General features: G+C 35.0%; 1 long non-coding RNA gene across 1 annotated transcript in view; it reads right to left on the reverse strand.

Annotated features, from left to right (window-relative positions):
* Positions 1-812: 812 nt before the first annotated feature.
* Positions 813-14,386, reverse strand: part of LOC137632002 (uncharacterized) — a 230,481-nt gene continuing 216,907 nt past the window's right edge. Inside the window, exons 4-6 of the long non-coding RNA XR_011041989.1 lie at positions 7,573-7,633; positions 1,106-3,053; positions 813-927 (exon numbers count right to left, since the gene is read on the reverse strand). This is a non-coding gene — a long non-coding RNA (uncharacterized lncRNA). The remainder of the gene's footprint in view (positions 928-1,105; positions 3,054-7,572; positions 7,634-14,386) is intronic.

Genomic DNA, 14,386 nt, shown 5'->3' on the forward strand with positions numbered 1-14,386 from the left:
AGAGCAAAATGAAATATTCCAAAGTGCGATTATCATAGTTATTTCCATTCTCCATGACAAAATCGGAATTGCCAAACGTAAAAATATGCCTGTACAAAAAGTTCTTAGTTCTAAAATAAGTAACACCATATGAACTAGTTAGATTTCAGAAAAGTCTTCAGATATATACCTCATACTTATATTTACATCAAAATCTTTACGAACTATGTATATCATCATCATCATCTTTATCATAAGTAGTGACTCGTGGGTATACCTTAACTTGGTGAAAGGGTTTGTGTATCGCCAAGATCAGCAAATCTGTACTAGTTAGGATCATTCATACTAGGTTGGATTGCTATGAGCGATCAGAAGAAAACGAAAATATCCCACCGACATCAATCAGCACTCGACAACGTGGTGGTAAAAACTAGCTAAACCCCAGACATGAATAAAGACATGCCTGATGCCTTTGTCCTGCAGTGGACTAGAGGCAGCTGCATTTGTTGTTGTTGTGTGTGTGTGTGTGTGTGTGTGTGTATGTATGTATGTTTAAGCGTGTGTGTGTATATATATATATATATATATAAATATATATATATATATATATTTATTTATATATATTAGAGGGAGAGGGAGATATTCATAAACATATATAAAATCTAATTATATACATTAAATACATACCTACATACTTACAGTATACATATAAAATATATATACAGTATCTATATATACATATACATATATATATATATATAATAATAATAATAATAATAATAATAATAATAATAATAATAATAATAATAAAAGTCTAATTTTTTCTTACTTACCTAAAAATGTCGGTTAGAAAAGAAAGCACTTCCGTCAATGACAGTCGATAAAATTGAAGTGTTTCTGATGTAGACGCAAGATCAAATTTAATCAACATAATAACTCCCTTATGACCTGAAAAATAATTATTACTGGTAAGTATAATGTCACATTACTCATTACACTATCATTATTATCAAAAGGGTGAGATTTATCCATATATTATTTCTCATTACAAGCTTTTGGTTTATTTGTCCACATTTATCACAATCATTAATCTTTCTTGAAAGAAATGTTCTATAGGCCTACTTACATGTATCGTCATTAAAAAGATGACTTCACTTGTCCTTTCTTCGGTAAGGCTGTCCTGCGACAGTACAGTTGTTATTTGGTTTCGGTCTTCTCTGAACAACAGTTGTAATTTTATCTGAGGCTTAATATAGAGTATCATGAATATTATTGCATTTGGATAAACACGCAAAATCCAAGTGAACTTCACCATAAACCTTACTATATCTAGTTAATTTTCTGAGATCTTTTGAAATTTATTTCTTAATTCAACGTTAAATTCTGAATATTAAGAGCTATCAACGATTGAAATGAAATTTTTATTGCTATCATTCTGACGGCAGGATTGTGTTAACGGGTGCATTATCTGAAAATTAATTGTTAACATTAGTAGACTAGATAAATTTCCATACCTTTGAGAATCCTTATCGTTGATAGTGAAGAAGCAAGATTATCCAGAATGACACATGGAATTTAGCAGAATGTGTATTTTGATTCAAGTAAATAAAGCAATTCTTTTATACAGAAAAAAAGGCCATCAACAATACTAACTCAAATTCTATTCATGTCAAGAACATGAATTTCATTTCGTACAAATTGTTTAATAAATACATTGACCATTCAAATGGGAAGTAACCATTTTAATTTTTAAAAATTACAGGAATGGCACTTCGTAATTTATCTTTGCTGATTGTTTTCTGTTAATTCTAAAAACGTTCTGGATAATCTTAGTTTTATACCGACTACTGTTGGATATAATAATGATGTCCTATGAATCGTAAGTAAGATTATGTGACAGTAATATGCTATGGAAAACTGAAACACCACATTCCGCAGTATACCAATCGAATTGTATTGTATACACACAGGTAACATGGTTTACGAAAGCAGACGAAAATATATATATAAAAAATATTCAACAATAAGCCATCTAAAATGTAATCAACACCAATACAAATATTGCAAGAAGCCCATTATATAATAGATACAGTAAATATAAATACAGTACACATAAATAAAAGTAAATGCAAATTAAAAAACACAACTCTTCAAAATAGATACAGTAATATCAATTAACAACAAACATTAATTGCAATAATCAGAATCAATATCGATGTAAGACACTAAATATAAATAATGTACGGCACATACCATCAATAATGATCAGCGGTATAGATCATGTTACTCAATTGAACAATATTATTATAACAAATATATGTAGATCTTGAGCATACCCTTATACCACACTGGCACGGAAAACTAATATAGACAATGAAGTAAGAATACTAGAACAAGTATTCTTCAAGTATGTACGGAATATGATCAGCGGTATAGATCACGTTACTCAAATAAACAATAGTATTATAACATCTATACTGTATGTACAGCTTGGACATACCCTTATACCACACTGGCATGGAAAACTAATGTGGACAACGAAGCAAGAATACTAGAACAATATTCTTCAAGTATGTACGGTATATGATCAGCGGTATAGATCACGTTACTCAAAAAAACAATAGTATTATAACATATATACTGTTTGTACAACTTGGGCATACCCTTATACCACACTGGCATGGAAAACTAATGTGGGCAACGAAGTAAAAAACTAGAACAAGTATTCTTCAAGTATGAACGGTATATGACCAGCGGTATAGATCACTTTACTCAAATAAACAATATTTATAACATATATGTGTAGATCTTGAGCATACCCTTATACCACACTGGCACGGAATGTAGGCAATGAAATAAGAAAGCTAGAAACAGTATTCTTCAGGTAAGTGAAACTCCACTGAGTAAATCATAGATTGTCAACCTGAACCTTAGAACGTACTTATCCTATATATGATATAAAAAAATTTAATAAGATAGTATTTTCATAAACTGTAAACTAGCTAAATATATAATGAAGTAAAATTCCAACAGTATATCGGTATAAAACCACCTTACCTCTCGAAGATAGGCACCTGTAAATAAGAAAAAAAAGAGATTTTCAAGTGACTTGCTTAATGATAAATACACTGCACAATTATCTTAAAATATGAACATACATTTTTATGATACTACTCTAATATCAAATACATTACCAAACTTATCTAAATATCACTGAAATTCTATCTGAATAATTTTCGAGTATTTTTCAATATCTAAACGTTGCATACAGGAAAAAAAATTACATTAAAAATATAAAACCTCTGCTACAGATGAATTTGCTTTGATAAAACACCGATCATAGATATAAAATCGATAGGCTATCATTCCTAAAGCTATTTCACTATAATACTTTATGGCATACAAATAAATATATATATATATATATATATATATATATATATATATATATATATATATATATATAGTGTACCCAACAGTTTCAGCAATTTATAGGAGATTGCGGTTTCCGAGAGTACTCGGGGTACTCCCTCTCACCAGGGTAAAACTATTTCCCTCTCCCCATTACCGTGGGGCGGGCTGAGACCGATTAGTCATACGTCTGGCAATGCCGCTAAACATGACAGGAAAGATATATATATAAATTTCTGCTGTGTACTGTACATGGAGGCACAGATTAATTTAATCAAATATGACTCATCATTGTGGACTATAGCAAATGCAACACCATTGTGACGTGCCGAGAAAAGGTTGTGACTCAAAGGAGGATGAAAGCAACTGAGTAACTTTATTAACGAACACTTGCTTTTATATACATAAACTCCATGCAAAAAAGGCATAAAAGACATAACAGGAAATTTCCTGTTCAACCGACACCGCACCGGTTAACAGTTAACGGTGAGGAAAACAGACATGTTATTTCAGGTAATTGTCAGTGCGAGGAGAGAGCGAAGATACAAGCATAATACATACACAAAATGAAATGTCGTTACTATGTACGATCATGTGACACACAGTTGGTACATGGCTCCCCCCCTAAAAATGACATACTGTACATGTTAAATAGGGCGCCCTGATCTGGAGTGGTAGTAGCAAAACTGCGGCCGATGGGCGGCAGTGAGTGGCTGTAGAAGTCATTGGTTGGGGCGCGAGCGAGTGGTGGATGATGGGTGGCTTTGTTGTCGCTCCGGCTCATCACGGGGTAGGCATGTGTGTCCTACGGCATTCATAGGCGTGTCCTACGGCATTCATAGGCGTGTGTGTCCTACAGCATTCATAGGCGTGTGTGTCCTACGGCATTCATAGGCGTGTCCTACGGCATTTATAGGCGCGTGTCCTACGGCATTCATAGGCGTGTGTCCTACGACATTCACGTCAGCTTCAGTTGATGTTGAATAGATGTCCTTTTCGTCAGGAGTGGAGGTGTTGATGGAGGTCTTGAAGGTCGTGAAGTGGCTGTCCATAAGGGCGTCGGCTTTGGTCATCAGGTCCTTTATAGGTAAACTATCGACATCAGGTATGGCAGCGCGTACAGGTTCAGGTAAACAGCTTACCCAAAGGGCACAAAGTAGGTTCACCTCACGAGGAGAGCCGTCTGCGGCAGGTTGCAGGCGAGTGATACTGGTCATTTCCCCGAGGGTGAGCGAAGCCCTTTGGTCCCCCAACGGTTGTTGAGAGAGCTGAAAACACTTTGCTATACGGGCGGCTGGCGATGGCGAGTACTGCTGCAGAAGGTATGCTTTGAGGGCATCATAGTAACGGTGAGGGGGGAGGCGGGAGGAGCGGGTCACTCCGGGGTCAGCAATGTGACGTGCCGAGAGAAGGTTGTGACTCAAAGGCAGGATGAAAGCAACTGAGTAACTTTATTATAGAACACTCACTTTTATATACATAAACTCCATGCAAAAAAGGCATAAATGACATAACAGGAAATTTCCGGTTGAACCGACACCACACCAGTTAACAGTTAACAGTGAGAAAAACAGACATGTTATTTCAGGTCCTTGTCAGTGCGAGGGGAGAGTGAAGATACAAGCATAATATATACACAAAATTAAATGTCATTAATATGTACGATCGTGTGACACACGGTTGGTACACCATCCTCTGATTTTGAACCAGCGTTATACAGCATAAATTTTTATGATCTCTATGAAAAGTGTTCAATTAATTTATAATTCATCTCTTCAGGTATGGCTCAAGGGCGGTCATGAAAAAAAAAACGAAATTTTCCAAATCTCTCATGGTTCCACATTATCTAAAATAAATTTGAATGTGTTACTAGATGCTTCTTTTTTCTATGCATATACCCCAAATATTATTCCTCTCTTCCCAGATCTAATAGCAATTTTTTCATATCCACATAAATTCTTTCTCCAAACTTTTCTCCATGCCTAAGGCATCTCAAATCTTACAATATATAACGAGAAGTCTACCAAAAAATATACAACAAACAAACCAAAGTAATGAAGAAAAAGATAAAAAACATTGGAGGATTGGAGTAGCAGCAACTATACAACTTTTTGCAATCTCTTCTTTTCCCCCTTTATCCCTACATTACGGGTTCGGTTGTCTGATGCGCCGTCTTCAATGCCTTCTAAAAAAGACACCCTCAAACCCCTTCTCTCCATATCATCCTTCACCTTATCTCGCCATCTATAGTCAATTCTTTTTAGTGAGGCCGATTTACACCGACTCGCAGGGGTGCCCTTTTCGCTCGGAAAAGTTTCCTGCTCGCTGATTGGTTGGACGAGATAATTCTCACCAATCAGATAGGAAACTTTTCCGACCTAAAAGGGCACCGCTGCGAGTCAGTGCAAATGAGCCTCATTAAAAAAAAATTGAGTATAGTTCTCTGCCTCTCACGAACTTCCTCACACCCTTTACAGGTTCCTCCCTCCTTCCTCACCATCTATCCTCAACACGTGCCCACACCATGTAATCTTTACTACGACTGCTATTTTTTCTTATTTCATCATTTTCAAATCTTTCAGCCAGCGATAATCATATAATCCACCTCAGCATTATCATCTGTGGCCTTTCAAGCTTTGTTTCCTCTTTTTGTCTTAGACTTAGAGCCTTCGTTTCGTTTCTGATCCATACATTAACAATGGTTTTATTACTGTGCTATAGATCTTGATTTTTAGCTTGCCTGGCATATCCTTACCACATACTACTCCTGCTATCTTCCTCCACTTCTCCTAGGCTGCTTTTATTCAATTCTCAACTTCAAGTATCTGAAGTGTTCCATCTGTTTTATATCCATGCCTCTACTTTCATGTATGGCTATCCTGTTTCTACCTTCCTTACTGCTCATCATAGCTTTGGTCTCATCCACATTTATCCTTATGCCACCCCTCTACAAGGTCTCTTGCCCCTTTCATGTATGGCTATCCTGTTTCTACCTTCCTTACTGCTCATCATAGCTTTGGTCTCATCCACATTTATCCTTATGCCACCCCTCTACAAGGTCTCTTGCCCCTTTCATGTATGGCTATCCTGTTTCTACCTTCCTTACTGCTCATCATAGCTTTGGTCTCATCCACATTTATCCTTATGCCACCCCTCTACAAGGTCTCTTGCCCCTTTCATGTATGGCTATCCTGTTTCTACCTTCCTTACTGCTCATCATAGCTTCGGTCTCATCCACATTTATCCTTACGCCACCCCTCTACAAGGTCTCTTGCCCCTCTACAACCCTTCTCTGTATGTCTCCGTCACCAAATCATCAGCGGATGACAACTCCCACAACTCTTTATTTCCGATTTCTTCGCTCAATAAATCCAAGACCAACGGGAATAAAAATGGGCTCAATGGCCACCCCTGGTGTAATCCAACTCTAACTTCAAAGGTTTCTCTTTCTCCAACAGATGTTACTATTTTTGTCCTTGTTCTCTTTTACATCATCTCTACCAATATAACCAACTTCTATAGGACTTTCCTTTTCTTCAAGCACCAAAACATAACTTCTTTTGGTATTCTATCATAAGCCTTTTCCAGATCTACAAAGGCACTAAAGAGCTTCTGGTTTCCCTCTAGCTGCCTCACTATAAAGATGGCATGCACAGTCCCTCTTACCTTCATAAATCCATACTGTTGTTTCCTCATCTCACTCAATCTCTCATCTAGTACCCTCTCAAAAACTTTCAAACCAATCTGTTATTTTAATTCTCCTATAGTTACACTCCTCCTAGTCTTTGGGCAATATTTCCTCTTCCCATATTGCTCTCCAGCATTCATTCTTACCACTCTGTAGATAGTAACTTGACCATTTTATTTTACTGTAATGTGGCCAAAGTCAACAGAGGATTAACTGTCAGGTTGGTGGGGGAACTATCCGTCTCACCCACTAGAAAATACCAAACACTTTGTTAACAATGCATTGGCCATTTCATCTATCGCAGAAGTACATCGAATTTTAAACAATTAAAGGTGTGTTTTTACATCAGAATAATAGGTGAAAACACCATGCTTTTACAGTGTTCCTACGAATTTAAATTCACATCTAAAACAGGTATTTTATACTTCTTACCAAACTCTCGCCAAACTACCAGGGACCTAAATGTAGAGTTACATACCCCGTATTTAACTCACCTATCTTCAACTGAGGAAAAATGTCCAATTGCTCCGGCTTGCTATTCTATGTACCACCTTTCTGAAAAAGAAAAGACCTGATTAGGGCAGGAAAATTGATAATACAGGTACTGAATTCATCACACATCAAGAGATTTAGTTAAAAGTGCCACAACACTGAGAACGATTAGAGTATCTACTGCTTTGTAAATGATGTAATAATTTACACCTTGAAACATATTGAAACAGCAGCTTGGTCGAGTATTAATAATCAATCAATGTCACACTTATTTACAGAAATGTTATTCCCAGCCATAACAAGAGTCTAATTTCTCTTTAATGAATTTAAATACTAAACAATAATTAATTCTAACTTCATTGTAGAACTGCTAGAGTATGATGAAGGTGAAAGAAGAAAAAATATTGAACCTAATGAAATAAACAGTTTGCTTAGCATATGTGGCACAAGATGTAATGAAAACCTTAAGAAGCCTGGAGTACGTAAAATATTTGGGAAAGTTAGCGACTGCCTGGTCATATGGAAGGAATGAAGGGTAACGGATTAGCGACGTTTTCAATTTGGAAAACCTAAGACGAAAGAGAGAACCATAAAATGTTCTGAATAGGGGTAAAATAGGAATTGGAAAATAGGAGCCATGATATCTGAGAAAGGAATGAATATAATATGGTTAAATGGTGGAGTGTATGTAAAGTGGTTTATTGGGAGGCTGATTAGCTTTTGGGGGAAATGCAAGAGGCTCATCTATCATTTAAAGTAGGGGGTATTACTTTTATTGTCAAGTAGAATTTCAAGTGTAACAAGAAGAAAATTAATATTGGGTTTAGATGTTCTAGGAATGGAAAAGAATAAGTGGGGAATTTTTGTTTTAGAAGTCTAAATCTATGCCTTGCTTGGTTAACCAAAAAAGGTGGTTAGGCTGGGGAAACTGTACAAAGAGAAAAAAAGCATTGCTCTCACTGGAAATCAGGTGGACCGAAGATATTATGTTTAGGATCTTCAAAAAGAATTTGAATGTTTCGTTTTCCAAGTACTTCAATAATTGTATTTGACAAATAACGCAAAATACGTTCGATGATAATACTCTAAATACATGTATAAGAATGTATATAATACACACATTTTGTAAGTCCTGTAGGATACAAGGTTTCCATGCGTGACAGGACCAGGAAAAAAGTTCTTAGGGTAAAATTTGATGGGTAAAATAAACTCCATATGGTGGAAGAATGCGAGAAAATTGCATTTAGATAGAACATAAGAGAAGATAGGTATATTGGTGTGCGAGTAAGAATGGTTAAATTAATGCAGGTATTGAGTTGGAATTGTACTAAAAAAGTAAGTTATTTTGATTAATTAATCGATCCTTTTAATCACTTGGAAAGAATAAAAAATAGGATGATATAAAGAATGTGTAATTAAGTACTGTTACGAGGAAGGATAAGAATGCCATGAGTGTTTTCGTTAGATGTTTATTGGGAGAGAAGTGAGAAAAGTAATTTTACGGCAGATGAATTTGGATTTATGAACTTAGGCCATTCGGCACCAAAGCGCCACTGAGATAAAACCCCGTAATTGCACTACTAAGTAAAAGTTGAAAAGTTGTAAAGGATAATGAAAAGAAAGGAAACTGGAATACAGGAAGAGTTGAAAGGTAAAAAAATGGGTGCACATGGGGGTAGAAGGGACGCTGCAAATACGAGTATCTTCAAGTAATGCTTAAAGGGAGCACTGATGGCGAAACTTCCTCCCGTGGGGGCACAGCTGATTAGCATTCTGCGGAAGTGTATGGCAACAAATGCCTAGAAGTATTTTTTGTACACTTTAAGTATAAATGTGACCACTATGCTGTTTTCCCTTGAGTCAGCCTTAAGGCAAACAATGCTTTTCATTATATATATATATATATATATATATATATATATATATATATATATATATATATATGTGTGTGTGTGTGTGTGTGTGTGTGTGTGTGTTTGCGTGTGTGCGTTTACACTACTCCACGTAAATCTTGAATTGTACAATTCGGTTTAATTCTAGCTTCAATTTTTTAACAGTACTTACATTCCAATTCACATAACATTAATTTTATAAAGCTGCGAAAATATACATACTTGAATAATATGGATATTTTCGTCTTGCAACGAGCGTACTGTACTGCAACATTCATAAGGTCCCGAAAACAATAAGCAGGAATTACTATTCATGTTGTAAAATGAATAGTATTTACGGTCACCACATTATTAACTATAGTACTACAAAACATAAGAAACGGCGAACAGAGACGACAGACAACGCAAAACATTTTAGTAAAAGATTTACCTCCGCATCGTTAACCAACTTGAAAAGCACGTATCATCCACTTGGGACCTAAACATTGAAATACGCCGAGGCACAAGACTACAACCCCCTCCCCAGACTAATGAACTACACAACGAGGTGCTCGGTTATGACTGTTAGATATTCCTGGAAGCATTTAACAACGTCCTTAAAAAAATGAGAAAGGATTTTGCTTTGGAGTTTAAAAGTCATGGATTTTCTTGGTATGCTTTGGATATTTCGATGATGTGACTTTTATATAATGACTCGAGATGTGTTAAAGAAACTAATATTTATATTATATAAAGATTGCACTTATCAGGTACAGGAACTTGTAAATAGAGCAATTGGTATTGGGCTATCAAATAGTCCGTGCGTCCACGCTTTCAGTGTGGTTTAACCAAGACCAATATTGGCCTTGTGTTTAACATTATTTGCGAGCTTAAGGCCTTTTTCGGCAGCATTGGTTTATCTCACAAAATCCCTTAAAAACTCTTGGGAGACAGTGTTACATTTTATAATTTGATAAACTCTGCAAAAGTTACTTTTTTTTTTTTTGGTCAGCATAGAACCTCTCATGAAATTCTGCAATAATTTCACATCAAATAAAATTTTCTTCAAAACCTAAACCCTTGATAATAAGTGTCTAGTAAGTATAGTTAATAAACGAATTATGACCATTAACTAATAAAATAGCATTTTCTTCCAGAAAACAAACGTTAAAACACTCCAAAATTGGCGAATATTCGATGATAGAATTTAAGTAGCTTACTGAACATTGCATGGATGATACAAAAACCACCACTTTCTCTAAATCATAAAATAAAAGAACGCTACAAGTGCTTTTTTTAATGTCTAAAGAGAGTAGAATCTTCTACAGTAAGTGTATATATCCAAATGAAGTTCCCAAATATTTCAGACTCATAAAGACAAAGATGTACAAGTAAGTTCATAATGTTTCTTCTTTTACTTAAATGAATAAAGAACGTTACTTATTTCTAGCTGACAAAAGACCTTTGTCAGAGGAGTCCACACAATTCTGTGCACCAATTAAGATTGGATTCGTGGAATTTGAGCTATATGACCCGGCACTGAGGCCATGAAGACCATTCAGCACCGATGTGTAACTCCAGAGTTGTAATATTAAGTATAAGTTGAAAGACACTGGACAGAAAGATGGAAGAAATGAAACTTGAAAAGAGATATAGCAAAGGTTAAAAAGTAGGTTATATCTAAGAGCTGAAAGGAGAATGTTGACATATAAACCCTTATGGAAAGACACAACTTAAACACATTTTACAGTATAAAAAGGGACCTATTAAACATGAAAGAAAAGCACAATATTTGAATAGAACAAAATCCCTTGCAGCAGAACATTGCTGTCACTTCAATCGTCTAAATCAACCATGGTGTATTGAGGAAAATACGGCAAAAAAAAAGAAAAAAAAAATGGTTACAGGTCTCAAGGTCTATAGAATAAACCTAGGTTTAGTTCTGCAATAACTAAGGCTATTGGAGGCTTTGACAACGAGCAAAACCACTTAAGCATTTACACCGCTTAAAATCGTGGTGATACCAGAAGCCTAGCTTTTAGAGCAAAAAATTTTCTTCCAGAAAAAACCCACATGACTAATATATATATATATATATATATATATATATATATATATATATATATATATATACATAATTTCTTTATTTCCTCTGACCCACGTGTTTCAATACCCCCAAATATGTTGAGGGATGAATGGGTTATGGTTTTCATATGACATTCTTTTTTGATAAAATTTCATCCATTCTTGTAATAAATTTATATACATCGTTATTTCACATTAAGCAATATTAATCTACTGCATCTGATAATTATGCTAAAGTAATAATGCTTTCATTTCCAATATACAATATGTTATATTTCCATAAAGTTACTTCGATTCGAATTCTACTTCCATTTTCTCTTGGATTTCCAGGAGACTGGAAACCAAAAAATATCGCGATAGAGTCTCCTTCTCTCGGAAGCAATCACAATTTCTCGAGATGCATTTAAAGAGCAAGCGCTGGGGGAAGTGACACTTTGTGAGTCTTAGGATTTGTTTAACTGACTAATGAATATTCTACGAGAGTAATGGCACTGCATATGGATGAACTTCCTCCCCTTTGGCTGTAGTCTTTACATCCGACGAAGATGAAAAGGCAGTCACAAGCACTTTGCCTGTCCGTGTGGAAGCTTGTCTTCTTCACTTTGGAGTTCCATTTGTCTTGAAGCACAAGGAATCTTCGTGTCATAGCCGATTTCCCCCTTGCTCATACCTAACCTTTCATCCTTTGATATCCTTTTCGCTTCCTTTAATTTTTTACACCTTTTCCTTCATGTCTGAATAGCGACTGAATTCTGCCGGCTGCCTCCTCATTCGTGTAATTCAAATACAAAGCCTCTTTTTTTGGAAGAAGATTCAATAAAAGTATATCTATTCTAATAACAACAAAAGCAATAAACTAAGCTCATTGATAACTATACAAACAAATCAAAAGATTGATACAGAGCGTGCAACGACTAGACGAAATGAAAATCTTTCGAAGGGGGTTTAGTGCACTAATTTCTTTTAATCTATCTACTAGATTTCCGAGGATACAGTCACTTCAGTATCCAATTCCACATTATGCAAATGTCAACCACTCGTTATGATATTACAGATTAGGGAGGAACACTCACTGTATACTGAACAGTTCCAAAATAAAGTTACTGTATACATACATACATATATATATATATATATATATATATATATATATATATATATATATATATATATATATATATATATACACACACACACACATTTATACGTGTTTGTATCAGTACGAGTCATAATGTTATAATTTAGATTACTTTATGATCTAATCTCAAACAAAAAAAAAAGACTACAAAACACAATACACAAACAAATATAGCCCAAAGCAAAGTTATTACCTCAAACTACGACAGAGAACATTTTGTCTTCCTGAAATTTATCTATCTTACACATAAAAAAAAACAGAAATAAGATGGAGTAATGTTACATGTGTCGAAAGAAGAGAAACATTTAAGTCTTTTGACAGTAATGACATCTTATAAAAGAGGTTCTTGGAATCCTTCAGAATAGGTCGTTCGTTTTGATCGACTTTGTTTTGAGAGAAGAAAACTTCCTCCATTACCAAGCCCTCTAACATTCATAAGGTGCCGACTCCTTCCACTAAGTGACGTAAGCGGATATAACGTCAACTAAACTCCTTTAATTGCCAAAATTCTTTTGACTATTCCGTGAAAATTTTCGAATGATTTGGAAAGCCGGAAGCTAACAGAATACCCTTTATCCTACTCTCTCTCTCCCAATATATGTGTGTGTATATGTGTATATATATATATATATATATATATATATATATATATATATAAATTTTTCTCTGTATATATATTTATGTATGTATATATATATATATATATATATATATATATATATATATATATATATATATATATATATAAGAGAGAGAGAGAGAGAGAGAGAGAGAGAGAGAGAGAGAGAGAGAGAGAGAGAGAGAGAGAGAGAGAGAGAGAGAGAGAGAGAATCTTTCTCCTTGTATGTATGTGTATATATATATATATATATATATATATATATATATATATATATAAGAGAGAGAGACAGAGACAGAGAGAAAATAAAAATAAAAAGGAGAAATAAAAATACCTCAAATTTTCAGAAATTCTGTGATTATAAAGCGGGTATAAGCTTGATTATAACGATCCAGTATGGAACCCTTACCCCTCTGAGAGAATTCCAAGTCCAGTACCACAGAAGCCCGTTTCCTCTTCCATCGCAGGTAGATATTACAAAAAGTAGATGGTATAGCCATAGGGTCCCCTCTTGGAACTCTCTTTATAAATATCTATGTTACTATAGTCAAGCTAAATATCTTGGGAGAACACTAAAAGCCAAAAAACACGCACGGTGCCTTGAAAAATTCATTACAATGAAAAATAATATCTGTGCTCAACTCTACAAAAATCAACGATATACTGTATTAGTTAAACAGCATTATGAACAGTTGAAAAGAACGGTATACACAAAAACTAACAATGGAAGATGTCGGAATTCAAGAGGTAAATGCATCAAAGTATTGAAAAACTCAGTAGTATGTGTTATGTCAAATCAGCATTTTCACACAGAAATCTTGGAGAAGTACAATTTCGGCAAATGCAAGTCAAAACAGATATCCATCCAGACATCATGATAGAAGCAGCTATAAAAATGAATTGGACAAATTCAACAGCCCATAACAATGGAAGCTATTGGAAAGAAAACCTAATCACCTACCATCTCAACAACTTTGGATCGACTTGTTAAGATGAAAGCAGGCTTTGCGAGGAATCGTCAATAGAGATGTTACTTCAAAAGCCCTGTACCGCCCGTGTATCGTACACGCTCGTACGCTGTAACGGTATTTCTGTTTTTTGTA

The sequence above is a fragment of the Palaemon carinicauda genome, chromosome 40 (genome assembly GCF_036898095.1).
Source record: "Palaemon carinicauda isolate YSFRI2023 chromosome 40, ASM3689809v2, whole genome shotgun sequence".
Classification (NCBI taxonomy): domain Eukaryota; kingdom Metazoa; phylum Arthropoda; class Malacostraca; order Decapoda; family Palaemonidae; genus Palaemon; species Palaemon carinicauda.